General features: G+C 43.7%; 1 long non-coding RNA gene across 1 annotated transcript in view; it reads right to left on the bottom strand.

Moving 5' to 3' along the window:
* Positions 1 to 15,423, bottom strand: part of LOC126934735 (uncharacterized) — a 178,988-nt gene extending 163,565 nt beyond the window's left edge. Inside the window, exons 1-2 of the long non-coding RNA XR_007719105.1 lie at positions 15,301 to 15,423; positions 13,961 to 14,124 (exon numbers count right to left, since the gene is read on the bottom strand). This is a non-coding gene — a long non-coding RNA (uncharacterized LOC126934735). The remainder of the gene's footprint in view (positions 1 to 13,960; positions 14,125 to 15,300) is intronic.
* Positions 15,424 to 15,935: the final 512 nt, after the last annotated feature.

Raw genomic sequence — 15,935 nt, 5'->3', positions numbered from 1 at the left:
TGTTATGTAAAGCTTCTTAGCAGGCTTACTCTCGAGATTCTCCCTGCTGACTTGATGAAGTAAGCAGCCTTGTCGGGAAAGCCTACATGGCAAGGAACTGCAAGTGGCCTCTAGGAACTGTGAGTGGCCTTTAGGAGCTAAAGTTAGCCTCCAATCAGCAAGAAGCCAGGGCACTTAGTCCCACCGCGGCAAGGAAATACATTCTTGCCAACCATTTGAATGAGCTTGAAAGTGGATTCTTCCCAAGTCAAGCCTCCATATAAAAATGCAGCCCACCTGACACATTCATAACAGCTGGTGAGACCCTGAGCAGAGGACTCAATTAAACCATGCCTGGACTCTTCATCCACAGAAACTTCGAGACAATCAATGCATGTTGCATTAAGCCATGATGTTTGTGACAATTCGTTACGCAGCAATAAATGACTAACACACTCCTTTACACAGCTCTAGTCAGCTTTTCCTTATGTGCAGCCAAACTGATAGAGTTGGTGGATACACAGATGATCATCTAGGGAGACCTCCCAAAATGGGAGGAATGGTAACTGATGCTTAGAGAAGGTAGAAGAGCAGGGATTGTCAGCAACTGAAGAGACAGCTGCAGTCTTAGAGATTTTTCTCCCAAGAGAAAAATTGAGTATTCTCATTCAGAAGGCCTTTAGCTGCTAACTATGTAGATGCTCTCCAAAACATCATAAGTGATTAAGAAATAGGAAAAAGAAAGTTTGTTTGATAAACCTGTGGGGTAAGTTTTTTCACTGACTAAGGTAGGAGAGTAACAGTTTTCTTTTGATATTCAAGCCTCTTTGTAAGCAATTGGCTGCCTTCCATTCAATTATCAAGATGTGCCATAATTTACCAAGTCCTTCCTCTAATCACAGACTATTTGAGATGCCTTCCATTGCTAAGATTTTTCTTTTTTTCTTTGAGACAGAGTTTCACTCTTGTCGCCTAGGCTGGAATGCAATGGCGCGATCTCGGCTCACTGCAATCTCCGCCTCCCAGGTTCAAGCGATTCTCCTGCCTCAGCCTCCCAAGTAGCTGGGATTACAGGCACCTGCCACCATGCCTGGCTAATTTTTAAAATATCTTTAGTAGAGACGGGGTTTCACCATGTTGGCCAGGCTGGTTTTGAACTCCTGAGCTCAAGTGATCTGCCCGCCTTGGCCTCCCAAAGTGCTGGGACTACAGGTGTGAGCCACTGTGCCCGGCCCCATCTCTAAGATTTTTAGATTTGTTGGAAATAGTTTTGAAATCCAAACATAGCAATACAATACCAGCTGGCATCTTGTGAGCACTTACTCTGCAAAGTGCTGTGTCAAGCCCTTCACTTGGATTATCTCTTTCATGCTCACATCCATCTTGCAAGGTAGGAATGATTATTAACCCCACATGACAGAAGAGAACACTGAAAGGTTCAGCAGCCAGCCAGCAGGGGGCAGGGTTCAAACACAGGCAGTAGCCTCCATATCCAAGGTGTTTATACACTAGGTTATTCATTCAATGTAAAAAATGGAAAATAGAGAAAAATAGTAATAAGAAGGGGAAGGAAAAATTTTCCTTTACCCCAAACACCCGAGAACAACTACAGATAACTTTCTGATATATTTCCTAATAACACAGAAATTAGACTAAATATACAAATGTGTATCCTGTATCTATTTTTTTTTTCAGTTACTGTAATGCCTTCAAGGCTCCTCGTAAGCATTGACCACCTTCTATTCCATTGTCAAGATGTGCCATAATTTGCCAAGACCTTCCTCTAACAGCAGACAATGTGAGATGCCTTCCATCTAAGGCTATTACTAATAATGCTGCACCAACCATCTTTGTGCATAAAGTTTTTTCCACATTTGAAGTTTCCATATAAGGGTAGAATTCCCCAAGCGGTATGATCGAGTCAGAAAGGATGAGTACACCCTTAAGGGTATTGACACTCCCTGGTCTGGATGGCTCCAGCTCAACGATGCCACAAGAAGTTTGGGAGACAAGAGAAGGAAGACCTGCGTCTCTCAAACAGGAATGGGCCCTTCCCATGAACATTCCTGTCTTCAAAAGGGACATGAGGGACTATTCACCTTTAGAAGGCCAGATTTTTATTGTCATCGGGAATACAGTGCTTCTTCCCGACGCTATAAAATTCAACCCTAATATTTGGTAAACTTCCCTAGTGTTTGTGTTTCGTAAACTGTCTCCCAGCTGTAGCCTCAGCTCTCTTTATATGTTCCTAAATAAACACCAGGTCCTGCTCACTGCCTTCTGGTCAGAGCAGAACTCTGCTGTCACCCAGCCTCTTGGTTCTCATTGGTACCCACCATATTTTCCATTATTTTCTAGATGCTCAAAAGAACAAAAGGAGTTTTTAACCGTACAGGCACAAAAATGTGCTTCGTGTTTTAGGGAAAATAAGTGAAACTTAAAAAAAAAAAAAAGAGTTTATTGTGATGGCTAAATGAACCAGGAAAAGCAGTTCTCATTCCATCTGTTGCAGCTCTGTTTTAAATTAGGATGATAGAGCCAGCTATTTGAATGGAAAGGGGCCCTAGGACATCTAATAATGAAAATACCTAGCATTTCCTGAATGTTTACTATGTGCCATGCACTAGGCTAAGTATTTCGCATAGACTGTGTCCCATAACCTCAGCACAACCCTATCAGCTAAATAGACTAATTTTCCCTGTTTTACAGATACTGAAACAAAGAGATGGAGAGATAAATGACATTCCAAGGTCCTACAGCTATTTGGGCCTTTCATTAGAGCCACAATACATTTTAGAGACCAGTGAGGTCTTAACTCTGCTCTAGGGCTTCTAGGACTACTGTAGGCACAAGCGCTGTCCAAAAAGGGAGAGTCAGAGAGAAAGACTCCCACCCATCTTACTTTTCTTTCTCCCTGTGGTAGACAGAATAATGGCCTTCCAAAGATGCCCATGTTCTAACCTCTAGAACCTGTGATATGTTATCTTACACGGCAAAAGCAGCTTTGCAGATGTGACTAAGTTCAGGACTGGGAGACAGCGAGATTATCTAGGATTATCCAAGTGGGCCCAATCTAATTACACAGGACCTTGAAAATACAGAACCTTTCCCAGCTGTGATCAAAAGTAGTTGTGATTGTGGAAGAATGATCAGAGAGATGCAATGTTGCTGATTTTGATGATGGAGGAAGGGCCATGAGCCCCAAAACTGGAGTTTCTAGAAACTGGAAAAGGAAAAAAAAAAAAAAAAAAGCTGCTACCACAGAACCTCCAGAAAGGAATTCAGTCCTGCCAACATCTTGATTTTAGCCCAATGAAAGCCATGTGACTTCTAACCTGTTCAACTATAAGATGATAATCGTGTGTTTTGTTTTGTTTTGTTTTCTTTTGTTTTGTTTTGAGACCAGAGTCTGACTCTGTCTTCCAGGCTGGAGGGCACTGACACCAACTTGGCTCACTGCAACTTCTGCCTCCTGAGTTCAAGAATTCTCGTGCCTCAGCCTCCCAAGAAGCTGGGACCACAGGCATGTGGCACCATGCCTGGCTAAGGCTGGTCACGTTGACCAGGCTGGTCTCAAAGTCCTGGCCTCAAGTGATCTGCCTGCCTTGGCCTCCCAAAGTGCTGGGATTACAGGTGTGAGCCACCATGCCCGGCCCAATAGTATGTTGTTTTAAATGACTTAATTTGTGGTCATTTGTTATGACAGAAATAGCAATTTCATATACCCCTGTGTTAGGCAAATCATCTCCACTATGTTTTTGAGATTGATTTTCAGTGTGATCTTTTATTTGGGAAAGAAAACAAAGGGGACTTTTCCTGTTTTTTTTTTTGTTTTTTTTTTTTCAAAGTTGAAAACTAATTCCTCTTTTTTTCCCCCAGAAGAATAATGCTTATGCCTGGAGACAGAATGGGCTTTTTCTGTGGTCACTCCATGACAGGCCATCAAGTCCAGTGTTTACTTAACTGCAGCACCACTGAGTGCTCAGGAACCTCCCCTTCTGAGTCAGGGCTACAACTATGGGGTCTGATGCATAATCTAGCACTAAATATTTGATGAAAAGCTTTGTCACTCAGCCATTCAACAAAAATCCCTCAGGATGGATCAGACAGTATACCATGCATTGGCAATGAAGGGATGAATGCACCTCAGTCCCACCACTGGGAAACTCAGGCACTTACATTACAGTGACTACAATTATGATATGCAGGGCAGGTTCTATGGTTTGTTTGACCCCTCTAAACCTCATGCTGAAATGTGATCCCCAGTGTTGGAGGTGGTGTCTAATGGGAAGTGTTAGGGTCATGGGAACAGATCCCTCTCAATGGCTTGGTCCACTCCTCATGGTAATAAATGAGATCTTGCTTTATTCATTCCCCCAAGAGCTGGTTTCTTAAAAAGATCCTGGCACCTCTCACCTCTCTCTCTTGCTTCCTTTCTCATCATATGATCTCCGCACAGCCATCTTCCCTTTCCTTTCCTCCATGATTGAAAGCTCCCTGAAGCCCTCACCAGAAGCAGATGCTGTTGCCATGCTTCTTGTGCAGCCTGAAGAACCATAAAGCCAAATAAACCTCTTTTCTTTATAAATTACCCAGCCTTGGGTATTCTTTGACAGCAATGCAAGCAGACTAAGATGGCAAGACAGATCATAGACAAAGGCTACCTAGCTCAGTCCTACCTAGCTCATTTCCAGGAAATGACATCTAAGATAAGGCGTGAAAGATAAGTGAAAATTGACCAGGCATAGAAGAAAAGAATATTGTTTTGTGTAGTAGGAATAGCAGGGAAAGAGAGAAGAAATGGATAGCTTCCATGAGTCAAGAGAATGGTTGAAATACAGGTTTAAGGAGATGGTGGTCAGGATAGTTGAGATAAGAGAAGTAAACCAGAGTGGGCACAAAAGGCCTTGTGAGCTAAGTTTAAAATTCTCTCGAGTTTACTATCCCTGAATGTCCATTACCTGATGACAAGGGGAAGCCATGGAAGGTCTACTGTAAACTGACACAGAGAGATACCAAACACAGGGCCAGGACAGAATAGGGACACAATAAATACCTGTTGATTCTGAATTCAAGTTGGTGATTCATATAATCAAGGTGTGTGAAAAGTGCAATGGGAGCAAGGAGGAGGGACGGGCTAGCTCTACCTGCAAGGGATGGGAAGATTCATATGCAGGCAAAGTTGGCTTGGGCCTTAAAGGGTGAGTACCACAATGGGTGTGTTAAGTGACTTGTTATTTTTCTCTGCTATCTTTAATTAGCACACACTGACAGTCTTTGGAGTCCATCACATTCTCAAAGACCTTCGTGCCTTGAAAATCCTGCAAATTCACACCTCTATTTCTAGTTTTTTTATTTTGTACTAATGATGTGTCGTCATAGTATAATGTTGGACTAGCTTTCCAAAGGCATGTGGTAGAAACTGTCCCCATCCCCAACAACCTTCTTCCTTACCAACAAAACATTATTTTTATTCAAGACAGAAAAGTGCCAGCCCTGGGTTGGTGGGGGTTAAATCATGATTGACCTAAGTCAGCCATGACTATTTCATTAACTTGCCAGACATTTTTCCAGGCTCCCTTGCATCTAAGGGCAGTTATGGGACCCAGTTCTGGTCAATAATATTCTGGTCATTTAGATATAAGAGTGAATCAGCTGGGAGGGCTTCTGGGATACTTTTGTTTCCTCACTGATAAAATGACATAGTCATTCCAAGAAAAGGATCTTTTGCCACGCCACACTCCTACTCCTTGTCACCTCTCTACTTTTGAATACTGTTGTGATATCTGGAGACATGGCAGCCATCTTGAAACCATGAGACAACAAGAATCAATTACTTACATAAATATGGAGATTAAAAAGTGTCTGTCAACTCAATAATACTGTGGAACTGCTGTTCTCACTTTAGACTACTCACCTCCAGACATCCTGTTATGTGAGATAATCAAGCTGATATGGTGTGGGCCACTATCAGTCAGGGTTTTATTACTATAGCCAAATACATTTAAAATTATATAGATGTTTCCAGAAAGAGGACTACCTTTCTTCTCACCAGCATTATGTAGCTCTAAGACTATCAATAAAGTGGCCAACTAGCCACATGAAGATGCAAGATATTGTTTTCCCAATCCAGAAAACAGAAAAATTTCTTCCTTTAATCTTCCCTTCCCAATAATGACTCTTCCTTGGCTAAGAGGAGATGTTTGCACTTCAGATTTCATACTTTCAAATATCTCCTATTGCTTCATCGCCCTTTATATTTGGCCAGGCCTTTATTCATGGTGGTCATTCTGGAGACCCCAGCTGGCTAAGAAAATTGAACTTGTCAAAAAATCAGAGTGAGATTCTCCTTGGCAACCTCAAAGGTAAGCTGTCACCAGCCCTGTCAACAGTCACAGCAGAAAGAGAGCTATTTATTCATCTAAGACCTTCATGAGTCACAGTCTAAACATTCTGCAAACCCTCCCTGGCAAGTCATACCCTGCCCTAGTCTCTGGGGAGAATGCTTCCCACCCAGAGCCACTTCAACACAACAGACTCTTGGCTTTTGGCTGTCTAATCTTTGGGCTGCACAAGTGGTCGTGTTATTAATGACTCTGAGTCATCATATAGGGCATTTTATCTGGAGTGTGTGTAAAGAAGAGGAAGATGGAGGCCTACTGTAGCCCAGACAAGAAGTGAGGCTTCCCCTTGCTATGCCTCTGCCTCACTGTGTGCCCTTCGAAATGCAACCTATTTCCTGCATTATAAGGGTTCAAATCTCTCCACTTCTTGGTTACCTCCTTTTTTTTTTTTTTTTTTTTTTGAGATGGAGTTTTGCTCTTGTCACCCAGGCTGGAGTGCAGTGGTGTGATCTTGGCTCACTGCAACCTCTACCTACCAGGTTCAAGTGATTCTCCTGTCTCAGCCTCCCAAGTAGCTGGGATTGAAAGCACCCACCACCAAGCCCGGCAAATTTTTAGTAGAGACAGGGTTTTGCCATGTTGGTCAGGCTGGTCTCTAACTCCTGACCTCAGGTGATCCACACGCCTTGGCCTCCTAAAGTGCTGGGATTACAGGTATCGGCCACAACGCCCACCCATGACCTCCCCTTTTAATGCCCTCTTGTTTGTCAGTGTCAATCAGCATTCAAAGAACTGAACAATACTCAAGTGGGTTCGCACAGTGCTGAGGTGAGAGAGATGGTAGACAAGGGCTCTGTTTTATATATATATATTTTTTTTTTAATTTTAAGCCTAGATTTTTAATTACACTTTTTCATTTTTGTTTTAAATTTCTGCTCCATGCCAGTGTATACAGTGAATATGACCATCCCCTTTGAATCTGAAGCCTTGATGGCACCTTCCATGCAAAGCTTGACTCCGTGTATGTGGTTTAGTTGTTACTTCTTTCAGGAAGTCTCTTCTGATTTATTTAAGTGGTGCTCCATTTATGAGTCCCTATAACACTTTCTACTTCTTTAACAAAAGAGCTTATCATACTGGTAATCTGGTCACTCTTATGATTGCAAGGTCTGCGAGAGTAGGGTCTATCTCGTGACCTATGTCAAGAACATTTTCTGACACATAGTGGGCACCTCAGGTAACATACAGTGAGTGAATGGGTAGAGGGGCCACCTTCTACAGCCTTCTACAACTGAGCAAATCCCAAAACTGGCCTTCAGGCCCCCAAACTTGCACTAAGCTTGCTGGAGAAGATGGGGAGAGGACTGATCAGAGGGATGTTTCTGACATTCTATCATTCTGTGGTGATGGCAACATCAATACCTTGTGGATATGGACCAAGGCTTATACTTTTCTGTGCAATAAAAGAGAATCTGGCTGGCCACAGTGGCTCAAGCCTGTAATCCCAACACTTTGGGAGGCCCAGGCAGGAGGATCACTTGAGCCCAGGAGCTTGAGATCAGCCCAGGTAACATAGTGAAACCTCATCTCTACTGAAAAAAATTAAAAGTCAGTCAGATGTGTGGGCATGCTCCTGTAGTCCCAGATACTGAGGAGGCTGCGCCTAGGAGTTCAAGGCTATAGTGAGCTATGATCGCACCACTGCACTCAGCCTGTTCAACAGAGTGAGACCTTGTCTCAAAGGAAAAAATATATATAAGATGGAAAAAATTGGTCTTAATATTATAGGCTTGCTGCAGAGATTAAAGGAGATTGCATGCTCACAGTCTGTGGCACATAGTAAGCGTTCTTTACATGCAACTGCTCTATTATAAGCTAAGAAGGGACTAAAAATCAAAATCAATTTTTCTTCCTGTTATAACATATCCCTCCCACCTGAATGTCTGCCCCAGTGTGCTGTTGCCAGGGGATGCTAGGTTTTATCTGGCTATCTTTCAATGCCTAATATGCCACCTAATTTGAAATCAGCTGGCACTCACACACACAGTGTACCCTCTTTTCCATAAATTCAGATTGTACCTATTTACCTGGACTTACCAAGAACTTGCACTGTGACCTTTTCCAGATGCAGTCCAGCTTTTAAGATTTTATGTGTAATCCCCATCTCTCCTGACCTTACTGGACTTTGTATCTGGACTCTCTGGAGTATGAGTCCAAGCAGCCCTCATAGACTCTGGCATGGGTTTGTCTGCTGACTCTCCTGGCTCCCCATTTCCTCAGCTGAGACCACAGTCAACTAGCCAGCTGGCTTCCTGCCTGAACAACCAAACCCCCTGGTTCCAGCACAGAAATGCTACCCAGGAAAAGTGTATGGAATCCAGTGTCCTTGTGTTTCCTGTCCATTTCCAGCTCATGACTGGGATGTGGCTGAGACCCTGTCCTCAACAAGGATAAAACCTCCTTGGAAATGGCTATATGCCCCACACCAAAGGACCAGAAAATTGTCCATTAGTAGACACATGTGAGTGTGGGAGTGAACCCCAAGAACCTATCAATTACCCTGACCTGAAAAAACACTATCAACGTAAAATGCAGCCCAGAGAATAAACATATCCCAAATCAGTTTCAAAGTGTGATTGACACCAAATACATTCATTTTCGGGGAGCCATGTTAAACAGGAGAAGGGGGAAACTCATTGAGCACCATATGCCTGACATATTCTCACATAATCCACACAACATCCTGTAACCTTGATAGCTCTGTCTTTAAGGTGAGCTGTGAAACTCAGATCGGATTAGTAATTTACCCTAAAAGTTACATATTAAGTGGCCAAACATGGATTCAAGCCCATATCTGTCTCCAAGCCCAAGGTCTAAGCACTCTCATTCTCCCATACTAGACATAAAAAGGTAAAGCTGACCTTCTGGAGACGATTACCAAAGAGACATAATGCCTCCCCTTGGTAGACACTCTACCCTTCTCCTTTCCCCTGCAGACTCTCTGTTGAGATCCTGCCCAGTTAGCCAGCAGGCCTTATTCTTCGTAAGGCCTTTAAGAAGGCCCTCTCTACTTAGAAAGACAGTAGCATAGAGTACAGTCATTAAATCTGGTTCCAGAGCCAGGTAGCCTAGGTTCAAATCCCGGTGCCACTACTTATTAGCTGTGTGACGTTGGACAAGGTGTTTAGAGTGTCTGTGCCTCAGTTTTCTCTTCTGTAAAGTAGGGACAATACTAGTAATCTAATCTATCGCATGGGTGGTTGTGAAGATTGACAGAGTTCATATGGGGCTGACACATATTAAGTGTTCAATGAGTTTCAGCTACCAGTATTACAAGTTAATTTTATAAAAATTTGACAAGGTGTTTTCAAACTCATTGGGCAGATGAGGGAACTGAGGCAGAGAACAGTTAATATCGTGTCCATGGTCACACTGCTTATCACAGGGAAAGACAGGATCGGTTAAAAAGAAAAGGGGGGGTCTCCCGATTCCTTACCCAGGGCGCTCTCTCCTCCTGCTCACTTAACCAAGAGGCAGAAAAAGCAATTTACCTGTTAATGCAAGACATAATCTCCCCTCCCTGAAGTTCTTCCTGTCACATGAACCACAAAGAAGTCACCACCAACATCCATTTATTTATAAACCTACAACATTAGCCTCTTCACTTAAAAGCCTCTTGGTAACTTGCTGGTTAAAAGCGTTTCAGATTCTGTCAGAGAAACAAGCTCACACTGACATCTTGTCTCCATATGCCTTTGAAAACCTGCTGAGAGTCCCTTAATCCCTCGCTGAGGAACGTTCCTCTGCACTGTGTTCTAAGGTTTCCACCGTTGGGTGTGGGTATTTTCTGAAAGCTCTCTCTTTTGAAAAATTCCCATGCTTTGAGTCATGCCAAAATCAGAGGGAAATGAATGCTGCCAAAAGTCCCAACATTTACATAAGCTCTTAATCAGCCCTCTAGTTCATTACAGTGTGACATATCAGTTACACTGCTGTTCAGGCAAAGAAATGGGGTCTCGGAATCTGCAGAGGGCCCTGGAAAATTGTGTTCTCTGAGTGGAAGTGGAGCAGGTTCCAGCTTCTCCCTTTATAAAAGTTCGATCTTGGCTGCATTTGTGTTGACGTATTTAGTAAATATGTATTGGTTTCTTAATATGGGGACCATAATAGTGGATGGAGAGACAATAATAAGTAAAAAAGATATGACCCCGACTTTATGGAACTTATAGTCCAGATGGACAACAGACACTAATCAAAGTAAGGGATACTGTGAGAGTGTGCAGCGGGGGACATAAACTTGACCCCATCTGGGGTTCAAGAAAAGCTTCTGCTGGTAAACGACGCTTCACCTGGAATCTGTAGGTTTGGACAGCAGGAATGTCTAGGCAGCGTAGTACAAAGCTGGGTAGACGAAGTAGAGAGAGCAGAGGAAATGAAGATAGATGAAGCCAGTGAGCTAAATATGTCTTTATTTTAGAGCTGTGGGAAACCGCTGAGAGCCTGTAGCCACCGTGTCTAAGGGCGTCACCATCCTGATTATAACAAAATATTCTCGCTGTATTATGGTTATTTCCCTGTCATTGGCATAATAGCTACTATTTTGCCAGCACTATGTTTATATACACACATATATATATTTACATTATATGTGTTTTTATATACATAGAGACTATATATACATACACACACATACACAAACACACGGTCTCACCAATCCTTGCCCCAACTCTATAAAGAATATACTATCATTATGCCCATTTTACCGATGAAAAGAAGAAGGCTCAAAGAGGGTAAATAATCTGCCTATGACTACACAGATTAGACAGGTTGGAAGGCAGATCTCTCTGATTCCGAGGTCCAAGTTTTTAACAAATCAATACTGCAAGTCCCCTGCAGTCGGGAGCTGGGTCTTTCTGATTCTGCTTGGTTCGCTAATGCCTGGCCCACAGGCATTACAGGTGTATGGAATTAACTTCGTTGCTTGTCCAAGCCTCCTGTCCCCTACTCCTCACCTAATGATAGGTGACACTTCTAAAGCCCTTACTTACTGCATGCCAGCTATGGTTCTAGTACTTCATGCATATTTTCTCATTTTCATCTTTGCCACAACCTATGAGGTAGGTACTATTATTTTCATCCTCTCCATTTTTCAGACAAGAGAACTGAGTTACAGAAGCATTAATAGCTTCACTAAGGATACACAGTAATAGGTGGCCCAACAAAGATTCTAACCCAAGCAGACTGGATCCAGAGCTTGGACTGCTAACAACTAGAGATTATTGTTCCTCTCGCAATCCAGCCACATGAATCTCCTTTATGTTTGGTGCAAAATATGCATTGTTATTCACCTCCAGCCTTCACAAATGTCAATGTCTCTTCCTATGCATTCTCCTACCCACCTAACCTCACTTTCCCTTGGGTTCCCTCCTATCCATCCTCCAGGACTCTTGGTCAGTGTCAGGTGCCCCTCCTGTGTGTGCCCCCCACATCACCCTGTGCTTCCCCTTCCCAGCACTCAGCACATAAACTGGGTATTTCAACTACAGGTTCACTTGTCCACCTCCCACCCTTGACTTGAAGCTGCACAGGACAGGGTCCCAAGCTGCCCAGGCATTTCTATGTCTACAAAGCCTGCAGCTTGGCAGGGGCTCTAGCATTACTGTGAAATGACCAGATACATTTATAAATAAGTGAGTAAATATTGAATAGTTTTTTTGTACCCTAAAGTGGTTAGCACATAGCAGGCCTCATTCAGTGTTGCTGAATGAAGAATCAAGTGTATAATGTTATTTCAGAATTGAATTTTTACTTGTGGTTTTCTTTTTCTCCCTCTTTGTTTTCAAAGCCCAAAGAAAGACGACAGAAGAACAAAGATGAAGGATGAGGCCGCTGGTTTACAGGAAGGGTAAAGGAAAACGACCATCCAGATTTTTCTTCCAAGTTTAAGAAAAAAAAAAACCCTGAGGTCCTCCTAAACCCTAGGCATTTGAGCAGTCTGAGCGGTGGCCTCCTGGACTCCTTGTCTACCTGTATCTCCTGAAGCTTGGAGCCTGCAACAGCAGGCACAGGACCTCCACTGAGAGTGCTGGAGGCTCTGAAATGGAGCGCGGAAGCTGCCGTGAGCTGTGATTGTTCCTGAGCCGCAAGGACAGTGGCTGTTCTGAGCACTTCAGGAAGTACTTGCTCCAAGGGGCCCTTCCAGCTATTGTTGTTAGTCCTGAGCATGCTTGGCTGGCACCGGGACAGGCTGCCCTCTCCAGGCCAAGGGTTGGTCCAGGGCACCAGGGGCAGGAAGGCAAAGTGAGGAGGTAGTGGGGGAGGGAGGGATACACAAACTAGGAAGGAGTCTTGGGCCTGGGCTTCTCTTTTCTTCAGGCCATTAATGCCAGGAGCCACCTGCCTCTAGGTTTATTTCTGTCTCCTCTGGCCATATACTGCACAGATTCATGATAAACCAGATGCTGCCAGTGATATCTTGACTGAGTCCATAAGAACTATCGAGTGCCGTGAAAGGGACATGGGTTTTAGAGTCCAACACTCTAGCTTGCATGCTGGCTCTGCCTCCATGTGTGCCCTTGGGCACATCTGAATCTCCTCTTCCTCTTCCTTTTCCTCTTCCATAAAAAAGAAATGATAACCAGCTTGAGAGGTCATAAGGATGAGATAAGCTAAGATTAATGAACTTGTCAGGTATACAATGGCAGTGGGAAAATGCTAGCTTCCTCCCTTCTCCTGAGCAGCTGGACAAGGAAGGGGTGGGTGTCGGGGGAGCTTGGGCAGCAGATGTCATATTTCGATGTGTTCCTCCCTAGCTCAGGCTGCAAGGCCTGGGCACTGAGCCCACTCCAGCCTGAATTCTCCCAACAGCTGGTCAGCTTCTCTGCTTGTCCTTGCTCGTGACTCCTGACTGAACCAAGAAAAGCCTCTGCTTTGCTCCAGTGACAAAAAAATAAATAACAAGAATGATGTAACACGTGTCTCTCAAGGCCACCAGCCACAGAGAAAGTCCAGGCATCCGGATCTGTACCCCAAATCCATACCAGCATTCCAAACCAATCCCCTGCTGTCCCTCGATTCTGGAAACTCCTGTGTTAACCCTCTACCTGCGGGCAGCACTGCCTTCCCATTGTCTCATGACCAAGGCCACCAACTCTGTCACTGAGGCACAAAATTGGCTGGAGGCAGGAAATGAGTTCCTAAGCACTAAGTCTTTGCAACCTGATCTTTAGTAATAATTTATTACTATATTATACTAGTTTAATTAGTAATAGCTAATTATTAATACAAGGTAAATTACTGGTTTATTCAGCAATAAATAAACACTTACTGAGCACAATATGCCAGACGCTCTTCTAAACTCTTTATGTTAACTTATTTAATCTTCACAAACACATTTTGAAGTAGGTACTGTTCATAACCCCATTTTACAAAAGAAAAAACTGAGTTTTAGGGAGTTTAATTGCTGAACCAAGGCCCCAGAACTGGTAAGTTGCAGGTAAAATTTGAACCCATTTCTTCAGATGTCAAGTTGTGTTTTTTTGTCTTTCCATCATGCTACTGACTCCCAAACCAAATGAAACTGGCAGCCTGGATTCTTTCAGAGAGATGTTGCAAAAGAGTTCCCCCAGCAACCTCACCTGTTAAACGCCCAAACCAAGTCTGAAGAGCAAAGCAGGAGTCTGACTGCTCTTCAAAGGGAGAGATGTCAGGAAGCACGATGCAGTGAATCCTCTTTCTGCTAGGTGCTAAGAGTGTAATCCTGGACCTGTCAGCGGCCCTCTCTGGTATTCAGGATCCTCATCTGTAAAAGGAGAAGATAAAAGTAATTTGGCTTCAGACAAGATTCCTTCCAACCCTGACATTCCATAATCCTATGAAACAGCTACCATTTATTATTTCCTCTGTGCCAGATACTGTGCCGAGTATTTCACATAATCGCAAAATCATCGCAGCCAACAAATAGCTGCGATGGAGCTGCGACTGATGGAGCACTGGTTATTTGCCAAGCTCTGCTGTATGTACTTCCCCCTGTATTATCTCATTTAATCCTCAGAACAACACTAAGAGGAAGGTATTATTATCCCCACCACCCTCAAGGATCTAAGGCTCAGAAGAATGATACAAATCTACTCAAAGTCTCCCAATCATTAACTGCTGCTCTTGGGGTTTGAACTCAGATTTTTCTGACTCCATAACCCGTGCTTTTAACCACTGTACTACTTCAAGTGCCCCCTCAACATCAGGCAAGGACAGACACCAGGAACAGGTTGTGTTGGTTTTGATTATCCCACTGACTCTCCATCTGCAGTTGTTTTCCTTCCATTCTGATCATCAATCATAGTGTGACTTAAATGGGTCAGAGAAGGAGTCCCCAGCTGCCATGCACAGCCACAGCAGCCACCCCACAGTCCTTTCTGTGGGCTTTCTGGGCAGCATTCGTGGAAAGTCCGATCTGTAAAAATAAACTAACAAGGTTGGGGGCGGGGTCCCCTTATTTATTTAGTCATCGCTCCCCAAGGCTAAACTGGTGGCCTGGCAACAGTGAGTATTTTCTCTGAGCTCAAAAGCCAACTCCAAGTGCTCAGGGTGAACAGGTTGGGAAACTTGAGAACCACACAGACATCAGGAAAAATTCCATGAGTGGTTGTCTGTGGTCAAAGGATGATATGGCCCTGAGTTTGCTCTCCCCAGGAGAACTTGGAAGCTGTCCCCTTTTCCACCTCCCACCTCACTTGGAACTAAGTAAACCAAGAAATTCTAGGAAGCAGCCCAACCTGAAAGAGTTGGCTTCTCCAGGAAAGGAGAGAGGAGGGTGAAGAGGCCCAGGGTCTGTCCGTCTCCAAGGGATGGTGGGTCACAGAAGTCACTGACCAGCACTGCAGGCCAGATCTTGCTGGTCCGGCCATGGATTTTTCTAATCCTGTGGGCTGAACTGCACCCAAATGACTGCAGATGGAATCAGAGATGGAGGTCTCACCAGTCAGAGGAAAAGTATCCAAGTATCAGGAGAGATGTTGAGGCATAGTTCCAGGAGGAGCCATCTAAAAGCAGGCAGAGTTTGAATTGAAAGAAACTTCCAACTTGGAAAAAAAAAAAAAGCATTTCTGTGCGGTCACTCCCTATGAGGCAGGAGAATAGGGTCTGGAGGCAGGGAACATAAGGCCGATTCATGCTGACTTCCTAGAACTAAATCAAATGGAAACACTTCAGCTATGACAGGAAATATCCTCTCCATTTACATAGAACATACACTGAGTAAATGACTTTGTAACTTTTTTGTAACTTTACTTCTTCCTCTTCATTTACATAGGATGTACACCAAGTAACCAATGGAAACCTCTAGAGTGTATTTACACCCCAGAAAATTCTGTAACGGGGGTTTTGAGCCCCTATGCTTGGCCTGCTCCCACCCTGTGAAGTGTACTTTCATTTTCAATAAATCTCTGCTTTGGTTGCTTTATTCTTTCCTTGCTTTGTTTGTGTGTTTTGTCCAATTATTTGTTCAAGATGCCAAGAACCTGGACACCCTCCATGGTAACAACTACAACCAAGGTCATCACATCGCACTACCTTACTTTGCTCCCCAAAAGCAGTTGTTAGCATTTATTCAGA

This window comes from Macaca thibetana, chromosome 14, assembly GCF_024542745.1.
Source record: "Macaca thibetana thibetana isolate TM-01 chromosome 14, ASM2454274v1, whole genome shotgun sequence".
In the NCBI taxonomy this organism is placed as follows: domain Eukaryota; kingdom Metazoa; phylum Chordata; class Mammalia; order Primates; family Cercopithecidae; genus Macaca; species Macaca thibetana.
Note: the sequence above shows the minus strand (reverse complement) of the source record. Positions and strands in the feature narration are given on the sequence as shown.